General features: G+C 47.3%; 14 non-coding genes and 1 pseudogene across 14 annotated transcripts; all 15 read left to right on the plus strand.

The window, feature by feature from the left end:
* The first annotated feature begins 699 nt into the window (after nucleotides 1-699).
* Nucleotides 700-890, plus strand: LOC142278162 (U2 spliceosomal RNA). Its single transcript, XR_012741211.1, has one exon. It is a non-coding gene; the product is annotated as a U2 spliceosomal RNA (small nuclear RNA).
* A 1,117-nt stretch (nucleotides 891-2,007) lies between these two features.
* LOC142278224 (U2 spliceosomal RNA) lies at nucleotides 2,008-2,198 on the plus strand. The gene has a single exon (XR_012741257.1). It is a non-coding gene; the product is annotated as a U2 spliceosomal RNA (small nuclear RNA).
* A 1,117-nt stretch (nucleotides 2,199-3,315) lies between these two features.
* On the plus strand, nucleotides 3,316-3,506 carry LOC142278225 (U2 spliceosomal RNA). Its single transcript, XR_012741258.1, has one exon. It is a non-coding gene; the product is annotated as a U2 spliceosomal RNA (small nuclear RNA).
* A 1,117-nt stretch (nucleotides 3,507-4,623) lies between these two features.
* On the plus strand, nucleotides 4,624-4,814 carry LOC142278228 (U2 spliceosomal RNA). Its single transcript, XR_012741260.1, has one exon. It is a non-coding gene; the product is annotated as a U2 spliceosomal RNA (small nuclear RNA).
* A 1,117-nt stretch (nucleotides 4,815-5,931) lies between these two features.
* Nucleotides 5,932-6,122, plus strand: LOC142278229 (U2 spliceosomal RNA). Its single transcript, XR_012741261.1, has one exon. It is a non-coding gene; the product is annotated as a U2 spliceosomal RNA (small nuclear RNA).
* Nucleotides 6,123-7,239: 1,117 nt separating this feature from the next.
* LOC142278230 (U2 spliceosomal RNA) lies at nucleotides 7,240-7,430 on the plus strand. The gene has a single exon (XR_012741262.1). It is a non-coding gene; the product is annotated as a U2 spliceosomal RNA (small nuclear RNA).
* Nucleotides 7,431-8,547: 1,117 nt separating this feature from the next.
* Nucleotides 8,548-8,689, plus strand: LOC142278205 (U2 spliceosomal RNA; annotated as a pseudogene).
* A 697-nt stretch (nucleotides 8,690-9,386) lies between these two features.
* On the plus strand, nucleotides 9,387-9,584 carry LOC142278184 (U2 spliceosomal RNA). Its single transcript, XR_012741229.1, has one exon. It is a non-coding gene; the product is annotated as a U2 spliceosomal RNA (small nuclear RNA).
* A 1,921-nt stretch (nucleotides 9,585-11,505) lies between these two features.
* Nucleotides 11,506-11,697, plus strand: LOC142278173 (U2 spliceosomal RNA). Its single transcript, XR_012741219.1, has one exon. It is a non-coding gene; the product is annotated as a U2 spliceosomal RNA (small nuclear RNA).
* A 1,117-nt stretch (nucleotides 11,698-12,814) lies between these two features.
* Nucleotides 12,815-13,005, plus strand: LOC142278231 (U2 spliceosomal RNA). Its single transcript, XR_012741263.1, has one exon. It is a non-coding gene; the product is annotated as a U2 spliceosomal RNA (small nuclear RNA).
* A 1,117-nt stretch (nucleotides 13,006-14,122) lies between these two features.
* Nucleotides 14,123-14,313, plus strand: LOC142278232 (U2 spliceosomal RNA). Its single transcript, XR_012741264.1, has one exon. It is a non-coding gene; the product is annotated as a U2 spliceosomal RNA (small nuclear RNA).
* A 1,117-nt stretch (nucleotides 14,314-15,430) lies between these two features.
* LOC142278233 (U2 spliceosomal RNA) lies at nucleotides 15,431-15,621 on the plus strand. Its single transcript, XR_012741265.1, has one exon. It is a non-coding gene; the product is annotated as a U2 spliceosomal RNA (small nuclear RNA).
* Nucleotides 15,622-16,914: 1,293 nt separating this feature from the next.
* Nucleotides 16,915-17,106, plus strand: LOC142278195 (U2 spliceosomal RNA). Its single transcript, XR_012741239.1, has one exon. It is a non-coding gene; the product is annotated as a U2 spliceosomal RNA (small nuclear RNA).
* Nucleotides 17,107-18,223: 1,117 nt separating this feature from the next.
* LOC142278234 (U2 spliceosomal RNA) lies at nucleotides 18,224-18,414 on the plus strand. Its single transcript, XR_012741266.1, has one exon. It is a non-coding gene; the product is annotated as a U2 spliceosomal RNA (small nuclear RNA).
* A 1,117-nt stretch (nucleotides 18,415-19,531) lies between these two features.
* LOC142278235 (U2 spliceosomal RNA) lies at nucleotides 19,532-19,722 on the plus strand. The gene has a single exon (XR_012741267.1). It is a non-coding gene; the product is annotated as a U2 spliceosomal RNA (small nuclear RNA).
* Nucleotides 19,723-20,086: the final 364 nt, after the last annotated feature.

Genomic DNA, 20,086 nt, shown 5'->3' on the forward strand with positions numbered 1-20,086 from the left:
ACTGTAAAAAGCCCTCTGAGAAAGCCCCTCTCTAACCTTTGTTAGTAAGCTTTTCTGTAGCCTGCCTGTTGATGTATTTTCGGTTTGAACAGTGCACAACATGAAGAGACGGAACACTGGCGGCTTGTCACAATGCCCCCCGATGACATCACAATAGCGCTGCTGCCTAGAAAACAAGCTGCGCAGAAGAAGTTGTTCTTTGGGTGGGAGGGTGGGCTAGTGGAAGGAGGGGGCAATCTCTTTTTTTCCCGGGTGGTAGGGGGATGACAGGAGAAGGGAAGCGGGTGGTGAGAAAGGTACAGAGGGCAGGGTTTGGGGGCTGGGAAGGAAAGGGAAAAGATTAGGGTTTGGGGATGATGAAAGGGCTTTCTACGGGTAAGGATGGCAAAGGGTGGCAGTGACGGAAAGTCAGGCAACCTGTCCTGTCCGTCTTTTTGTATCGTGAATTGGAAAGACTGCAAGGGGGAGGGGAGTTGCTTGCGCCCTAAAGGAGGAGTTATTCAGATTCATTGCAGTGGGCGGCGGCTGCAAAACGCACCATTCTTCTTGTTTTTGCTCTGCAAAGCAGCCTTTTCAAGGGTTGGCTTGGGTGACAAAATGTCTTGTGTAGGCGTGGGTTTGTCTCCCTCTCGCTCTCTCTCCCTAAGATGTGTCCGGCATAGGCCAGGGTGCCACTCGAGGCCCAAACCAATTCTGGTTATCGCTTCTCGGCCTTTTGGCTAAGATCAAGTGTAGTATCTGTTCTTATCAGTTTAATATCTGATACGTCCCCTATCTGGGGACCATATATTAAATGGATTTTTAGAACAGGGAGATGGAAAAAGAGCTTGCTCTGTCCACTCCACGCATTGACCTGGTATTGCAGTACCTCCAGGAAAGGTGCACCCCTTCTTAACCCAGTTTCCAAAAGCAGAACTCGATTCACCTGATTCATATTAGCCCGATTAGCGAATTGAAATGAATTTTTATCTAACACACTTTTTACTTGCTTTATTCATCCAAATAGCAAACTCATCACCACTCAACTTCACCAACTCTGCTATGTCCCGTGCAGTATCTTGTTGTCAGTCTAATCTAGATCATGTGTAATTGAATGGAATAGATCCCTTTTGGACAAAGTGGAGTCAGATGCTGCAGTGACCACAGGTGTGAGAGGATCTACAATTGGCATCTGGTGTTATCTCTCTGCTTCCACTCCAAATAAAGTTACCTGTTGTTACCTGAACGTCAAATACTAAGAATGGGCGGCCTATGAAAGAATTAGTACTTTCATTAAGTATACTAAACCGGCTAATTGGGAATAGACAAACTGTAAAAAGCCCTCTGAGAAAGCCCCTCTCTAACCTTTGTTAGTAAGCTTTTCTGTAGCCTGCCTGTTGATGTATTTTCGGTTTGAACAGTGCACAACATGAAGAGACGGAACACTGGCGGCTTGTCACAATGCCCCCCGATGACATCACAATAGCGCTGCTGCCTAGAAAACAAGCTGCGCAGAAGAAGTTGTTCTTTGGGTGGGAGGGTGGGCTAGTGGAAGGAGGGGGCAATCTCTTTTTTTCCCGGGTGGTAGGGGGATGACAGGAGAAGGGAAGCGGGTGGTGAGAAAGGTACAGAGGGCAGGGTTTGGGGGCTGGGAAGGAAAGGGAAAAGATTAGGGTTTGGGGATGATGAAAGGGCTTTCTACGGGTAAGGATGGCAAAGGGTGGCAGTGACGGAAAGTCAGGCAACCTGTCCTGTCCGTCTTTTTGTATCGTGAATTGGAAAGACTGCAAGGGGGAGGGGAGTTGCTTGCGCCCTAAAGGAGGAGTTATTCAGATTCATTGCAGTGGGCGGCGGCTGCAAAACGCACCATTCTTCTTGTTTTTGCTCTGCAAAGCAGCCTTTTCAAGGGTTGGCTTGGGTGACAAAATGTCTTGTGTAGGCGTGGGTTTGTCTCCCTCTCGCTCTCTCTCCCTAAGATGTGTCCGGCATAGGCCAGGGTGCCACTCGAGGCCCAAACCAATTCTGGTTATCGCTTCTCGGCCTTTTGGCTAAGATCAAGTGTAGTATCTGTTCTTATCAGTTTAATATCTGATACGTCCCCTATCTGGGGACCATATATTAAATGGATTTTTAGAACAGGGAGATGGAAAAAGAGCTTGCTCTGTCCACTCCACGCATTGACCTGGTATTGCAGTACCTCCAGGAACGGTGCACCCCTTCTTAACCCAGTTTCCAAAAGCAGAACTCGATTCACCTGATTCATATTAGCCCGATTAGCGAATTGAAATGAATTTTTATCTAACACACTTTTTACTTGCTTTATTCATCCAAATAGCAAACTCATCACCACTCAACTTCACCAACTCTGCTATGTCCCGTGCAGTATCTTGTTGTCAGTCTAATCTAGATCATGTGTAATTGAATGGAATAGATCCCTTTTGGACAAAGTGGAGTCAGATGCTGCAGTGACCACAGGTGTGAGAGGATCTACAATTGGCATCTGGTGTTATCTCTCTGCTTCCACTCCAAATAAAGTTACCTGTTGTTACCTGAACGTCAAATACTAAGAATGGGCGGCCTATGAAAGAATTAGTACTTTCATTAAGTATACTAAACCGGCTAATTGGGAATAGACAAACTGTAAAAAGCCCTCTGAGAAATCCCCTCTCTAACCTTTGTTAGTAAGCTTTTCTGTAGCCTGCCTGTTGATGTATTTTCGGTTTGAACAGTGCACAACATGAAGAGACGGAACACTGGCGGCTTGTCACAATGCCCCCCGATGACATCACAATAGCGCTGCTGCCTAGAAAACAAGCTGCGCAGAAGAAGTTGTTCTTTGGGTGGGAGGGTGGGCTAGTGGAAGGAGGGGGCAATCTCTTTTTTTCCCGGGTGGTAGGGGGATGACAGGAGAAGGGAAGCGGGTGGTGAGAAAGGTACAGAGGGCAGGGTTTGGGGGCTGGGAAGGAAAGGGAAAAGATTAGGGTTTGGGGATGATGAAAGGGCTTTCTACGGGTAAGGATGGCAAAGGGTGGCAGTGACGGAAAGTCAGGCAACCTGTCCTGTCCGTCTTTTTGTATCGTGAATTGGAAAGACTGCAAGGGGGAGGGGAGTTGCTTGCGCCCTAAAGGAGGAGTTATTCAGATTCATTGCAGTGGGCGGCGGCTGCAAAACGCACCATTCTTCTTGTTTTTGCTCTGCAAAGCAGCCTTTTCAAGGGTTGGCTTGGGTGACAAAATGTCTTGTGTAGGCGTGGGTTTGTCTCCCTCTCGCTCTCTCTCCCTAAGATGTGTCCGGCATAGGCCAGGGTGCCACTCGAGGCCCAAACCAATTCTGGTTATCGCTTCTCGGCCTTTTGGCTAAGATCAAGTGTAGTATCTGTTCTTATCAGTTTAATATCTGATACGTCCCCTATCTGGGGACCATATATTAAATGGATTTTTAGAACAGGGAGATGGAAAAAGAGCTTGCTCTGTCCACTCCACGCATTGACCTGGTATTGCAGTACCTCCAGGAACGGTGCACCCCTTCTTAACCCAGTTTCCAAAAGCAGAACTCGATTCACCTGATTCATATTAGCCCGATTAGCGAATTGAAATGAATTTTTATCTAACACACTTTTTACTTGCTTTATTCATCCAAATAGCAAACTCATCACCACTCAACTTCACCAACTCTGCTATGTCCCGTGCAGTATCTTGTTGTCAGTCTAATCTAGATCATGTGTAATTGAATGGAATAGATCCCTTTTGGACAAAGTGGAGTCAGATGCTGCAGTGACCACAGGTGTGAGAGGATCTACAATTGGCATCTGGTGTTATCTCTCTGCTTCCACTCCAAATAAAGTTACCTGTTGTTACCTGAACGTCAAATACTAAGAATGGGCGGCCTATGAAAGAATTAGTACTTTCATTAAGTATACTAAACCGGCTAATTGGGAATAGACAAACTGTAAAAAGCCCTCTGAGAAAGCCCCTCTCTAACCTTTGTTAGTAAGCTTTTCTGTAGCCTGCCTGTTGATGTATTTTCGGTTTGAACAGTGCACAACATGAAGAGACGGAACACTGGCGGCTTGTCACAATGCCCCCCGATGACATCACAATAGCGCTGCTGCCTAGAAAACAAGCTGCGCAGAAGAAGTTGTTCTTTGGGTGGGAGGGTGGGCTAGTGGAAGGAGGGGGCAATCTCTTTTTTTCCCGGGTGGTAGGGGGATGACAGGAGAAGGGAAGCGGGTGGTGAGAAAGGTACAGAGGGCAGGGTTTGGGGGCTGGGAAGGAAAGGGAAAAGATTAGGGTTTGGGGATGATGAAAGGGCTTTCTACGGGTAAGGATGGCAAAGGGTGGCAGTGACGGAAAGTCAGGCAACCTGTCCTGTCCGTCTTTTTGTATCGTGAATTGGAAAGACTGCAAGGGGGAGGGGAGTTGCTTGCGCCCTAAAGGAGGAGTTATTCAGATTCATTGCAGTGGGCGGCGGCTGCAAAACGCACCATTCTTCTTGTTTTTGCTCTGCAAAGCAGCCTTTTCAAGGGTTGGCTTGGGTGACAAAATGTCTTGTGTAGGCGTGGGTTTGTCTCCCTCTCGCTCTCTCTCCCTAAGATGTGTCCGGCATAGGCCAGGGTGCCACTCGAGGCCCAAACCAATTCTGGTTATCGCTTCTCGGCCTTTTGGCTAAGATCAAGTGTAGTATCTGTTCTTATCAGTTTAATATCTGATACGTCCCCTATCTGGGGACCATATATTAAATGGATTTTTAGAACAGGGAGATGGAAAAAGAGCTTGCTCTGTCCACTCCACGCATTGACCTGGTATTGCAGTACCTCCAGGAACGGTGCACCCCTTCTTAACCCAGTTTCCAAAAGCAGAACTCGATTCACCTGATTCATATTAGCCCGATTAGCGAATTGAAATGAATTTTTATCTAACACACTTTTTACTTGCTTTATTCATCCAAATAGCAAACTCATCACCACTCAACTTCACCAACTCTGCTATGTCCCGTGCAGTATCTTGTTGTCAGTCTAATCTAGATCATGTGTAATTGAATGGAATAGATCCCTTTTGGACAAAGTGGAGTCAGATGCTGCAGTGACCACAGGTGTGAGAGGATCTACAATTGGCATCTGGTGTTATCTCTCTGCTTCCACTCCAAATAAAGTTACCTGTTGTTACCTGAACGTCAAATACTAAGAATGGGCGGCCTATGAAAGAATTAGTACTTTCATTAAGTATACTAAACCGGCTAATTGGGAATAGACAAACTGTAAAAAGCCCTCTGAGAAAGCCCCTCTCTAACCTTTGTTAGTAAGCTTTTCTGTAGCCTGCCTGTTGATGTATTTTCGGTTTGAACAGTGCACAACATGAAGAGACGGAACACTGGCGGCTTGTCACAATGCCCCCCGATGACATCACAATAGCGCTGCTGCCTAGAAAACAAGCTGCGCAGAAGAAGTTGTTCTTTGGGTGGGAGGGTGGGCTAGTGGAAGGAGGGGGCAATCTCTTTTTTTCCCGGGTGGTAGGGGGATGACAGGAGAAGGGAAGCGGGTGGTGAGAAAGGTACAGAGGGCAGGGTTTGGGGGCTGGGAAGGAAAGGGAAAAGATTAGGGTTTGGGGATGATGAAAGGGCTTTCTACGGGTAAGGATGGCAAAGGGTGGCAGTGACGGAAAGTCAGGCAACCTGTCCTGTCCGTCTTTTTGTATCGTGAATTGGAAAGACTGCAAGGGGGAGGGGAGTTGCTTGCGCCCTAAAGGAGGAGTTATTCAGATTCATTGCAGTGGGCGGCGGCTGCAAAACGCACCATTCTTCTTGTTTTTGCTCTGCAAAGCAGCCTTTTCAAGGGTTGGCTTGGGTGACAAAATGTCTTGTGTAGGCGTGGGTTTGTCTCCCTCTCGCTCTCTCTCCCTAAGATGTGTCCGGCATAGGCCAGGGTGCCACTCGAGGCCCAAACCAATTCTGGTTATCGCTTCTCGGCCTTTTGGCTAAGATCAAGTGTAGTATCTGTTCTTATCAGTTTAATATCTGATACGTCCCCTATCTGGGGACCATATATTAAATGGATTTTTAGAACAGGGAGATGGAAAAAGAGCTTGCTCTGTCCACTCCACGCATTGACCTGGTATTGCAGTACCTCCAGGAACGGTGCACCCCTTCTTAACCCAGTTTCCAAAAGCAGAACTCGATTCACCTGATTCATATTAGCCCGATTAGCGAATTGAAATGAATTTTTATCTAACACACTTTTTACTTGCTTTATTCATCCAAATAGCAAACTCATCACCACTCAACTTCACCAACTCTGCTATGTCCCGTGCAGTATCTTGTTGTCAGTCTAATCTAGATCATGTGTAATTGAATGGAATAGATCCCTTTTGGACAAAGTGGAGTCAGATGCTGCAGTGACCACAGGTGTGAGAGGATCTACAATTGGCATCTGGTGTTATCTCTCTGCTTCCACTCCAAATAAAGTTACCTGTTGTTACCTGAACGTCAAATACTAAGAATGGGCGGCCTATGAAAGAATTAGTACTTTCATTAAGTATACTAAACCGGCTAATTGGGAATAGACAAACTGTAAAAAGCCCTCTGAGAAAGCCCCTCTCTAACCTTTGTTAGTAAGCTTTTCTGTAGCCTGCCTGTTGATGTATTTTCGGTTTGAACAGTGCACAACATGAAGAGACGGAACACTGGCGGCTTGTCACAATGCCCCCCGATGACATCACAATAGCGCTGCTGCCTAGAAAACAAGCTGCGCAGAAGAAGTTGTTCTTTGGGTGGGAGGGTGGGCTAGTGGAAGGAGGGGGCAATCTCTTTTTTTCCCGGGTGGTAGGGGGATGACAGGAGAAGGGAAGCGGGTGGTGAGAAAGGTACAGAGGGCAGGGTTTGGGGGCTGGGAAGGAAAGGGAAAAGATTAGGGTTTGGGGATGATGAAAGGGCTTTCTACGGGTAAGGATGGCAAAGGGTGGCAGTGACGGAAAGTCAGGCAACCTGTCCTGTCCGTCTTTTTGTATCGTGAATTGGAAAGACTGCAAGGGGGAGGGGAGTTGCTTGCGCCCTAAAGGAGGAGTTATTCAGATTCATTGCAGTGGGCGGCGGCTGCAAAACGCACCATTCTTCTTGTTTTTGCTCTGCAAAGCAGCCTTTTCAAGGGTTGGCTTGGGTGACAAAATGTCTTGTGTAGGCGTGGGTTTGTCTCCCTCTCGCTCTCTCTCCCTAAGATGTGTCCGGCATAGGCCAGGGTGCCACTCGAGGCCCAAACCAATTCTGGTTATCGCTTCTCGGCCTTTTGGCTAAGATCAAGTGTAGTATCTGTTCTTATCAGTTTAATATCTGATACGTCCCCTATCTGGGGACCATATATTAAATGGATTTTTAGAACAGGGAGATGGAAAAAGAGCTTGCTCTGTCCACTCCACGCATTGACCTGGTATTGCAGTACCTCCAGGAACGGTGCACCCCTTCTTAACCCAGTTTCCAAAAGCAGAACTCGATTCACCTGATTCATATTAGCCCGATTAGCGAATTGAAATGAATTTTTATCTAACACACTTTTTACTTGCTTTATTCATCCAAATAGCAAACTCATCACCACTCAACTTCACCAACTCTGCTATGTCCCGTGCAGTATCTTGTTGTCAGTCTAATCTAGATCATGTGTAATTGAATGGAATAGATCCCTTTTGGACAAAGTGGAGTCAGATGCTGCAGTGACCACAGGTGTGAGAGGATCTACAATTGGCATCTGGTGTTATCTCTCTGCTTCCACTCCAAATAAAGTTACCTGTTGTTACCTGAACGTCAAATACTAAGAATGGGCGGCCTATGAAAGAATTAGTACTTTCATTAAGTATACTAAACCGGCTAATTGGGAATAGACAAACTGTAAAAAGCCCTCTGAGAAAGCCCCTCTCTAACCTTTGTTAGTAAGCTTTTCTGTAGCCTGCCTGTTGATGTATTTTCGGTTTGAACAGTGCACAACATGAAGAGACGGAACACTGGCGGCTTGTCACAATGCCCCCCGATGACATCACAATAGCGCTGCTGCCTAGAAAACAAGCTGCGCAGAAGAAGTTGTTCTTTGGGTGGGAGGGTGGGCTAGTGGAAGGAGGGGGCAATCTCTTTTTTTCCCGGGTGGTAGGGGGATGACAGGAGAAGGGAAGCGGGTGGTGAGAAAGGTACAGAGGGCAGGGTTTGGGGGCTGGGAAGGAAAGGGAAAAGATTAGGGTTTGGGGATGATGAAAGGGCTTTCTACGGGTAAGGATGGCAAAGGGTGGCAGTGACGGAAAGTCAGGCAACCTGTCCTGTCCGTCTTTTTGTATCGTGAATTGGAAAGACTGCAAGGGGGAGGGGAGTTGCTTGCGCCCTAAAGGAGGAGTTATTCAGATTCATTGCAGTGGGCGGCGGCTGCAAAACGCACCATTCTTCTTGTTTTTGCTCTGCAAAGCAGCCTTTTCAAGGGTTGGCTTGGGTGACAAAATGTCTTGTGTAGGCGTGGGTTTGTCTCCCTCTCGCTCTCTCTCCCTAAGATGTGTCCGGCATAGGCCAGGGTGCCACTCGAGGCCCAAACCAATTCTGGTTATCGCTTCTCGGCCTTTTGGCTAAGATCAAGTGTAGTATCGTTCGAAAAGGTGGTTTAAGGCTCCGGCCACCTTAGTACAATGATGCAATGCACACTGGAAGGTTGCGCTTGTTAGTACTTTGGGAGGATAGTATATCCATCTAGAGGAAACCATGGCCCTACCAGGATCGAGGCTATTAGACTGAGTAAGTGTGGGGGCTATGGTGCAATGTGCCCCAGGATTGACGACCCTGGAGTGAGTCTGAGCTTGCTGGCTTTGGACCCCGGCAAGCCTTGGGCTCTGTAGCACACCGTACCTTGCCCTTTCATACTTTCTGAGCATATTGCTCTATCCCGGCCTTCTGGCTAGGAAGGGAAATTTTTATAATCATGGTCGGAGGTCCGTTCAGCTTTGGGCTGAGAAACCAACACCCGGTTGGAGGTCCGGGTCAGCTTCGGCTGAGAAACCAACACCCGGTTGGAGGTCCGGGTCAGCTTCGGCTGAGAAACCAACACCCGGTTGGAGGTCCGGGTCAGCTTCGGCTGAGAAACCAACACCCGGTTGGAGGTCCGGTTAGCCTTGGGCTGAGAAACCAACACCGGTTGACGGTCCGGGCAGTTTCGGCTGCGAAACCAACAACTAGTAGCTCTCTACTCCACTTGGGTAAGATGCCTGGGTGGACGCTGGGAGCAACGACAAGGCTCAACCAGGCTTCGGCTTGGGGGAGCACCGAAGATCCCTGACCCTTGCTGTGGCCTTCTGGCTCGGAGGGACGGGGTTGATTTTTGGGGACCCTCTCCTCACGGAGGGGTCCACACGAATCCTAGCCTTTGCACTGTTTTTGGTGTGACTTCGGTCATGCATTTTTTGCAGTGCTTTGGAAAGCTTCATTAAATCAAAAAATCTGTTCTTATCAGTTTAATATCTGATACGTCCCCTATCTGGGGACCATATATTAAATGGATTTTTAGAACAGGGAGATGGAAAAAGAGCTTGCTCTGTCCACTCCACGCATTGACCTGGTATTGCAGTACCTCCAGGAACGGTGCACCCCTTCTTAACCCAGTTTCCAAAAGCAGAACTCGATTCACCTGATTCATATTAGCCCGATTAGCGAATTGAAATGAATTTTTATCTAACACACTTTTTACTTGCTTTATTCATCCAAATAGCAAACTCATCACCACTCAACTTCACCAACTCTGCTATGTCCCGTGCAGTATCTTGTTGTCAGTCTAATCTAGATCATGTGTAATTGAATGGAATAGATCCCTTTTGGACAAAGTGGAGTCAGATGCTGCAGTGACCACAGGTGTGAGAGGATCTACAATTGGCATCTGGTGTTATCTCTCTGCTTCCACTCCAAATAAAGTTACCTGTTGTTACCTGAACGTCAAATACTAAGAATGGGCGGCCTATGAAAGAATTAGTACTTTCATTAAGTATACTAAACCGGCTAATTGGGAATAGACAAACTGTAAAAAGCCCTCTGAGAAAGCCCCTCTCTAACCTTTGTTAGTAAGCTTTTCTGTAGCCTGCCTGTTGATGTATTTTCGGTTTGAACAGTGCACAACATGAAGAGACGGAACACTGGCGGCTTGTCACAATGCCCCCCGATGACATCACAATAGCGCTGCTGCCTAGAAAACAAGCTGCTCAGAAGAAGTTGTTCTTTGGGTGGGAGGGTGGGCTAGTGGAAGGAGGGGGCAATCTCTTTTTTTCCCGGGTGGTAGGGGGATGACAGGAGAAGGGAAGCGGGTGGTGAGAAAGGTACAGAGGGCAGGGTTTGGGGGCTGGGAAGGAAAGGGAAAAGATTAGGGTTTGGGGATGATGAAAGGGCTTTCTACGGGTAAGGATGGCAAAGGGTGGCAGTGACGGAAAGTCAGGCAACCTGTCCTGTCCGTCTTTTTGTATCGTGAATTGGAAAGACTGCAAGGGGGAGGGGAGTTGCTTGCGCCCTAAAGGAGGAGTTATTCAGATTCATTGCAGTGGGCGGCGGCTGCAAAACGCACCATTCTTCTTGTTTTTGCTCTGCAAAGCAGCCTTTTCAAGGGTTGGCTTGGGTGACAAAATGTCTTGTGTAGGCGTGGGTTTGTCTCCCTCTCGCTCTCTCTCCCTAAGATGTGTCCGGCATAGGCCAGGGTGCCACTCGAGGCCCAAACCAATTCTGGTTATCGCTTCTCGGCCTTTTGGCTAAGATCATGTGTAGTGTTGTTCGAAGAGGTGGTTTAAGCTCCAGGCCACCTTAGTACAATGATACAATGCACACTGGAAGGTTGCGCTTGCCAGTACTCTGGGTGGATAGTATATTCATCTAGAGGAAAACATGGCCCTACCAGGATCAAGGCTATTAGACTGAGTAAGGGTGGGGGGCTATGGTACAACGTGCCCCAGGACTGACGACCCTGGAGTGAGTCTGAGCTTGCTGGCTTGGGACCCCGGCAAGCCTTGGGCTCTGTAGCACACCGTACCTTGCCTTTTCATACTTTTTGAGCATATTACCCTATCCCGGCCTTCTGGCTAGGAAGGGAAATTTTTATAATCCCGGTCGGAGGTCTGGTCAGCTTTGGGCTGAGAAACTAACACCCGGTTGGAGGTCCGGGTCAGCTTCGGCTGAGAAACCAACACCCGGTTGGAGGTCTGGGTCAGCTTCGGCTGAGAAACCAACACCCGGTTGGAGGTCCGGTTAGCCTTGGGCTGAGAAACCAACACCGGTTGACGGTCCGGGCAGTTTCGGCTGCGAAACCAACAACTAATAGCTCTCTACTCCACTTGGGTAAGATGCCTGGGTGGACGCTGGGAGCAACGACAAGGCTCAACCAGGCTTCGGCTTGGGGGAGCACCGAAGATCCCTGACCCTTGCTGTGGCCTTCTGGCTCGGAGGGACGGGGTTGATTTTTGGGGACCCTCTCCTCACGGTGGGGTCCACACGAATCCTAGCCTTTGCACTGTTTTTGGTGGGACTTCGGTCATGCATTTTTTTGTGGTGCTTTGGAAAGCTTCATTAAATCAAAAATCTGTTCTTATCAGTTTAATATCTGATACGTCCCCTATCTGGGGACCATATATTAAATGGATTTTTAGAACAGGGAGATGGAAAAAGAGCTTGCTCTGTCCACTCCACGCATTGACCTGGTATTGCAGTACCTCCAGGAACGGTGCACCCCTTCTTAACCCAGTTTCCAAAAGCAGAACTCGATTCACCTGATTCATATTAGCCCGATTAGCGAATTGAAATGAATTTTTATCTAACACACTTTTTACTTGCTTTATTCATCCAAATAGCAAACTCATCACCACTCAACTTCACCAACTCTGCTATGTCCCGTGCAGTATCTTGTTGTCAGTCTAATCTAGATCATGTGTAATTGAATGGAATAGATCCCTTTTGGACAAAGTGGAGTCAGATGCTGCAGTGACCACAGGTGTGAGAGGATCTACAATTGGCATCTGGTGTTATCTCTCTGCTTCCACTCCAAATAAAGTTACCTGTTGTTACCTGAACGTCAAATACTAAGAATGGGCGGCCTATGAAAGAATTAGTACTTTCATTAAGTATACTAAACCGGCTAATTGGGAATAGACAAACTGTAAAAAGCCCTCTGAGAAAGCCCCTCTCTAACCTTTGTTAGTAAGCTTTTCTGTAGCCTGCCTGTTGATGTATTTTCGGTTTGAACAGTGCACAACATGAAGAGACGGAACACTGGCGGCTTGTCACAATGCCCCCCGATGACATCACAATAGCGCTGCTGCCTAGAAAACAAGCTGCGCAGAAGAAGTTGTTCTTTGGGTGGGAGGGTGGGCTAGTGGAAGGAGGGGGCAATCTCTTTTTTTCCCGGGTGGTAGGGGGATGACAGGAGAAGGGAAGCGGGTGGTGAGAAAGGTACAGAGGGCAGGGTTTGGGGGCTGGGAAGGAAAGGGAAAAGATTAGGGTTTGGGGATGATGAAAGGGCTTTCTACGGGTAAGGATGGCAAAGGGTGGCAGTGACGGAAAGTCAGGCAACCTGTCCTGTCCGTCTTTTTGTATCGTGAATTGGAAAGACTGCAAGGGGGAGGGGAGTTGCTTGCGCCCTAAAGGAGGAGTTATTCAGATTCATTGCAGTGGGCGGCGGCTGCAAAACGCACCATTCTTCTTGTTTTTGCTCTGCAAAGCAGCCTTTTCAAGGGTTGGCTTGGGTGACAAAATGTCTTGTGTAGGCGTGGGTTTGTCTCCCTCTCGCTCTCTCTCCCTAAGATGTGTCCGGCATAGGCCAGGGTGCCACTCGAGGCCCAAACCAATTCTGGTTATCGCTTCTCGGCCTTTTGGCTAAGATCAAGTGTAGTATCTGTTCTTATCAGTTTAATATCTGATACGTCCCCTATCTGGGGACCATATATTAAATGGATTTTTAGAACAGGGAGATGGAAAAAGAGCTTGCTCTGTCCACTCCACGCATTGACCTGGTATTGCAGTACCTCCAGGAACGGTGCACCCCTTCTTAACCCAGTTTCCAAAAGCAGAACTCGATTCACCTGATTCATATTAGCCCGATTAGCGAATTGAAATGAATTTTTATCTAACACACTTTTTACTTGCTTTATTCATCCAAATAGCAAACTCATCACCACTCAACTTCACCAACTCTGCTATGTCCCGTGCAGTATCTTGTTGTCAGTCTAATCTAGATCATGTGTAATTGAATGGAATAGATCCCTTTTGGACAAAGTGGAGTCAGATGCTGCAGTGACCACAGGTGTGAGAGGATCTACAATTGGCATCTGGTGTTATCTCTCTGCTTCCACTCCAAATAAAGTTACCTGTTGTTACCTGAACGTCAAATACTAAGAATGGGCGGCCTATGAAAGAATTAGTACTTTCATTAAGTATACTAAACCGGCTAATTGGGAATAGACAAACTGTAAAAAGCCCTCTGAGAAAGCCCCTCTCTAACCTTTGTTAGTAAGCTTTTCTGTAGCCTGCCTGTTGATGTATTTTCGGTTTGAACAGTGCACAACATGAAGAGACGGAACACTGGCGGCTTGTCACAATGCCCCCCGATGACATCACAATAGCGCTGCTGCCTAGAAAACAAGCTGCGCAGAAGAAGTTGTTCTTTGGGTGGGAGGGTGGGCTAGTGGAAGGAGGGGGCAATCTCTTTTTTTCCCGGGTGGTAAGGGGATGACAGGAGAAGGGAAGCGGGTGGTGAGAAAGGTACAGAGGGCAGGGTTTGGGGGCTGGGAAGGAAAGGGAAAAGATTAGGGTTTGGGGATGATGAAAGGGCTTTCTACGGGTAAGGATGGCAAAGGGTGGCAGTGACGGAAAGTCAGGCAACCTGTCCTGTCCGTCTTTTTGTATCGTGAATTGGAAAGACTGCAAGGGGGAGGGGAGTTGCTTGCGCCCTAAAGGAGGAGTTATTCAGATTCATTGCAGTGGGCGGCGGCTGCAAAACGCACCATTCTTCTTGTTTTTGCTCTGCAAAGCAGCCTTTTCAAGGGTTGGCTTGGGTGACAAAATGTCTTGTGTAGGCGTGGGTTTGTCTCCCTCTCGCTCTCTCTCCCTAAGATGTGTCCGGCATAGGCCAGGGTGCCACTCGAGGCCCAAACCAATTCTGGTTATCGCTTCTCGGCCTTTTGGCTAAGATCAAGTGTAGTATCTGTTCTTATCAGTTTAATATCTGATACGTCCCCTATCTGGGGACCATATATTAAATGGATTTTTAGAACAGGGAGATGGAAAAAGAGCTTGCTCTGTCCACTCCACGCATTGACCTGGTATTGCAGTACCTCCAGGAACGGTGCACCCCTTCTTAACCCAGTTTCCAAAAGCAGAACTCGATTCACCTGATTCATATTAGCCCGATTAGCGAATTGAAATGAATTTTTATCTAACACACTTTTTACTTGCTTTATTCATCCAAATAGCAAACTCATCACCACTCAACTTCACCAACTCTGCTATGTCCCGTGCAGTATCTTGTTGTCAGTCTAATCTAGATCATGTGTAATTGAATGGAATAGATCCCTTTTGGACAAAGTGGAGTCAGATGCTGCAGTGACCACAGGTGTGAGAGGATCTACAATTGGCATCTGGTGTTATCTCTCTGCTTCCACTCCAAATAAAGTTACCTGTTGTTACCTGAACGTCAAATACTAAGAATGGGCGGCCTATGAAAGAATTAGTACTTTCATTAAGTATACTAAACCGGCTAATTGGGAATAGACAAACTGTAAAAAGCCCTCTGAGAAAGCCCCTCTCTAACCTTTGTTAGTAAGCTTTTCTGTAGCCTGCCTGTTGATGTATTTTCGGTTTGAACAGTGCACAACATGAAGAGACGGAACACTGGCGGCTTGTCACAATGCCCCCCGATGACATCACAATAGCGCTGCTGCCTAGAAAACAAGCTGCGCAGAAGAAGTTGTTCTTTGGGTGGGAGGGTGGGCTAGTGGAAGGAGGGGGCAATCTCTTTTTTTCCCGGGTGGTAGGGGGATGACAGGAGAAGGGAAGCGGGTGGTGAGAAAGGTACAGAGGGCAGGGTTTGGGGGCTGGGAAGGAAAGGGAAAATATTAGGGTTTGGGGATGATGAAAGGGCTTTCTACGGGTAAGGATGGCAAAGGGTGGCAGTGACGGAAAGTCAGGCAACCTGTCCTGTCCGTCTTTTTGTATCGTGAATTGGAAAGACTGCAAGGGGGAGGGGAGTTGCTTGCGCCCTAAAGGAGGAGTTATTCAGATTCATTGCAGTGGGCGGCGGCTGCAAAACGCACCATTCTTCTTGTTTTTGCTCTGCAAAGCAGCCTTTTCAAGGGTTGGCTTGGGTGACAAAATGTCTTGTGTAGGCGTGGGTTTGTCTCCCTCTCGCTCTCTCTCCCTAAGATGTGTCCGGCATAGGCCAGGGTGCCACTCGAGGCCCAAACCAATTCTGGTTATCGCTTCTCGGCCTTTTGGCTAAGATCAAGTGTAGTATCTGTTCTTATCAGTTTAATATCTGATACGTCCCCTATCTGGGGACCATATATTAAATGGATTTTTAGAACAGGGAGATGGAAAAAGAGCTTGCTCTGTCCACTCCACGCATTGACCTGGTATTGCAGTACCTCCAGGAACGGTGCACCCCTTCTTAACCCAGTTTCCAAAAGCAGAACTCGATTCACCTGATTCATATTAGCCCGATTAGCGAATTGAAATGAATTTTTATCTAACACACTTTTTACTTGCTTTATTCATCCAAATAGCAAACTCATCACCACTCAACTTCACCAACTCTGCTATGTCCCGTGCAGTATCTTGTTGTCAGTCTAATCTAGATCATGTGTAATTGAATGGAATAGATCCCTTTTGGACAAAGTGGAGTCAGATGCTGCAGTGACCACAGGTGTGAGAGGATCTACAATTGGCATCTGGTGTTATCTCTCTGCTTCCACTCCAAATAAAGTTACCTGTTGTTACCTGAACGTCAAATACTAAGAATGGGCGGCCTATGAAAGAATTAGTACTTTCATTAAGTATACTAAACCGGCTAATTGGGAATAGACAAACTGTAAAAAGCCCTCTGAGAAAGCCCCTCTCTAACCTTTGTTAGTAAGCTTTTCTGTAGCCTGCCTGTTGATGTATTTTCGGTTTGAACAGTGCACAACATGAAGAGACGGAACACTGGCGGCTTGTCACAATGCCCCCCGATGACATCACAATAGCGCTGCTGCCTAGAAAACAAGCTGCGCAGAAGAAGTTGTTCTTTGGGTGGGAGGGTGGGCTAGTGGAAGGAGGGGGCAATCTCTTTTTTTCCCGGGTGGTAGGGGGATGACAGGAGAAGGGAAGCGGGTGGTGAGAAAGGTACAGAGGGCAGGGTTTGGGGGCTGGGAAGGAAAGGGAAAAGATTAGGGTTTGGGGATGATGAAAGGGCTTTCTACGGGTAAGGATGGCAAAGGGTGGCAGTGACGGAAAGTCAGGCAACCTGTCCTGTCCGTCTTTTTGTATCGTGAATTGGAAAGACTGCAAGGGGGAGGGGAGTTGCTTGCGCCCTAAAGGAGGAGTTATTCAGATTCATTGCAGTGGGCGGCGGCTGCAAAACGCACCATTCTTCTTGTTTTTGCTCTGCAAAGCAGCCTTTTCAAGGGTTGGCTTGGGTGACAAAATGTCTTGTGTAGGCGTGGGTTTGTCTCCCTCTCGCTCTCTCTCCCTAAGATGTGTCCGGCATAGGCCAGGGTGCCACTCGAGGCCCAAACCAATTCTGGTTATCGCTTCTCGGCCTTTTGGCTAAGATCAAGTGTAGTTTGGGAGGGTACTACCTTGGTTGGTGCTGAAAGGTGCCAGGGTATTGCACAACTGCTGACCTTGGGGGAGTGTGCATCGTAGGATGTCATAGCCCTTTTGTGACGGACGGTTACCTGGGCAACGAGAGGCGGTCACTTTATTATTTTCAAACTCATCCTTCAAAAAAAAAAAAAAAAATCTGTTCTTATCAGTTTAATATCTGATACGTCCCCTATCTGGGGACCATATATTAAATGGATTTTTAGAACAGGGAGATGGAAAAAGAGCTTGCTCTGTCCACTCCACGCATTGACCTGGTATTGCAGTACCTCCAGGAACGGTGCACCCCTTCTTAACCCAGTTTCCAAAAGCAGAACTCGATTCACCTGATTCATATTAGCCCGATTAGCGAATTGAAATGAATTTTTATCTAACACACTTTTTACTTGCTTTATTCATCCAAATAGCAAACTCATCACCACTCAACTTCACCAACTCTGCTATGTCCCGTGCAGTATCTTGTTGTCAGTCTAATCTAGATCATGTGTAATTGAATGGAATAGATCCCTTTTGGACAAAGTGGAGTCAGATGCTGCAGTGACCACAGGTGTGAGAGGATCTACAATTGGCATCTGGTGTTATCTCTCTGCTTCCACTCCAAATAAAGTTACCTGTTGTTACCTGAACGTCAAATACTAAGAATGGGCGGCCTATGAAAGAATTAGTACTTTCATTAAGTATACTAAACCGGCTAATTGGGAATAGACAAACTGTAAAAAGCCCTCTGAGAAAGCCCCTCTCTAACCTTTGTTAGTAAGCTTTTCTGTAGCCTGCCTGTTGATGTATTTTCGGTTTGAACAGTGCACAACATGAAGAGACGGAACACTGGCGGCTTGTCACAATGCCCCCCGATGACATCACAATAGCGCTGCTGCCTAGAAAACAAGCTGCGCAGAAGAAGTTGTTCTTTGGGTGGGAGGGTGGGCTAGTGGAAGGAGGGGGCAATCTCTTTTTTTCCCGGGTGGTAGGGGGATGACAGGAGAAGGGAAGCGGGTGGTGAGAAAGGTACAGAGGGCAGGGTTTGGGGGCTGGGAAGGAAAGGGAAAAGATTAGGGTTTGGGGATGATGAAAGGGCTTTCTACGGGTAAGGATGGCAAAGGGTGGCAGTGACGGAAAGTCAGGCAACCTGTCCTGTCCGTCTTTTTGTATCGTGAATTGGAAAGACTGCAAGGGGGAGGGGAGTTGCTTGCGCCCTAAAGGAGGAGTTATTCAGATTCATTGCAGTGGGCGGCGGCTGCAAAACGCACCATTCTTCTTGTTTTTGCTCTGCAAAGCAGCCTTTTCAAGGGTTGGCTTGGGTGACAAAATGTCTTGTGTAGGCGTGGGTTTGTCTCCCTCTCGCTCTCTCTCCCTAAGATGTGTCCGGCATAGGCCAGGGTGCCACTCGAGGCCCAAACCAATTCTGGTTATCGCTTCTCGGCCTTTTGGCTAAGATCAAGTGTAGTATCTGTTCTTATCAGTTTAATATCTGATACGTCCCCTATCTGGGGACCATATATTAAATGGATTTTTAGAACAGGGAGATGGAAAAAGAGCTTGCTCTGTCCACTCCACGCATTGACCTGGTATTGCAGTACCTCCAGGAACGGTGCACCCCTTCTTAACCCAGTTTCCAAAAGCAGAACTCGATTCACCTGATTCATATTAGCCCGATTAGCGAATTGAAATGAATTTTTATCTAACACACTTTTTACTTGCTTTATTCATCCAAATAGCAAACTCATCACCACTCAACTTCACCAACTCTGCTATGTCCCGTGCAGTATCTTGTTGTCAGTCTAATCTAGATCATGTGTAATTGAATGGAATAGATCCCTTTTGGACAAAGTGGAGTCAGATGCTGCAGTGACCACAGGTGTGAGAGGATCTACAATTGGCATCTGGTGTTATCTCTCTGCTTCCACTCCAAATAAAGTTACCTGTTGTTACCTGAACGTCAAATACTAAGAAAGGGCGGCCTATGAAAGAATTAGTACTTTCATTAAGTATACTAAACCGGCTAATTGGGAATAGACAAACTGTAAAAAGCCCTCTGAGAAAGCCCCTCTCTAACCTTTGTTAGTAAGCTTTTCTGTAGCCTGCCTGTTGATGTATTTTCGGTTTGAACAGTGCACAACATGAAGAGACGGAACACTGGCGGCTTGTCACAATGCCCCCCGATGACATCACAATAGCGCTGCTGCCTAGAAAACAAGCTGCGCAGAAGAAGTTGTTCTTTGGGTGGGAGGGTGGGCTAGTGGAAGGAGGGGGCAATCTCTTTTTTTCCCGGGTGGTAGGGGGATGACAGGAGAAGGGAAGCGGGTGGTGAGAAAGGTACAGAGGGCAGGGTTTGGGGGCTGGGAAGGAAAGGGAAAAGATTAGGGTTTGGGGATGATGAAAGGGCTTTCTACGGGTAAGGATGGCAAAGGGTGGCAGTGACGGAAAGTCAGGCAACCTGTCCTGTCCGTCTTTTTGTATCGTGAATTGGAAAGACTGCAAGGGGGAGGGGAGTTGCTTGCGCCCTAAAGGAGGAGTTATTCAGATTCATTGCAGTGGGCGGCGGCTGCAAAACGCACCATTCTTCTTGTTTTTGCTCTGCAAAGCAGCCTTTTCAAGGGTTGGCTTGGGTGACAAAATGTCTTGTGTAGGCGTGGGTTTGTCTCCCTCTCCCTCTCTCTCCCTAAGATGTGTCCGGCATAGGCCAGGGTGCCACTCGAGGCCCAAACCAATTCTGGTTATCGCTTCTCGGCCTTTTGGCTAAGATCAAGTGTAGTATCTGTTCTTATCAGTTTAATATCTGATACGTCCCCTATCTGGGGACCATATATTAAATGGATTTTTAGAACAGGGAGATGGAAAAAGAGCTTGCTCTGTCCACTCCACGCATTGACCTGGTATTGCAGTACCTCCAGGAACGGTGCACCCCTTCTTAACCCAGTTTCCAAAAGCAGAACTCGATTCACCTGATTCATATTAGCCCGATTAGCGAATTGAAATGAATTTTTATCTAACACACTTTTTACTTGCTTTATTCATCCAAATAGCAAACTCATCACCACTCAACTTCACCAACTCTGCTATGTCCCGTGCAGTATCTTGTTGTCAGTCTAATCTAGATCATGTGTAATTGAATGGAATAGATCCCTTTTGGACAAAGTGGAGTCAGATGCTGCAGTGACCACAGGTGTGAGAGGATCTACAATTGGCATCTGGTGTTATCTCTCTGCTTCCACTCCAAATAAAGTTACCTGTTGTTACCTGAACGTCAAATACTAAGAATGGGCGGCCTATG

This window comes from Anomaloglossus baeobatrachus, unplaced genomic scaffold (assembly GCF_048569485.1).
Source record: "Anomaloglossus baeobatrachus isolate aAnoBae1 unplaced genomic scaffold, aAnoBae1.hap1 Scaffold_416, whole genome shotgun sequence".
Classification (NCBI taxonomy): domain Eukaryota; kingdom Metazoa; phylum Chordata; class Amphibia; order Anura; family Aromobatidae; genus Anomaloglossus; species Anomaloglossus baeobatrachus.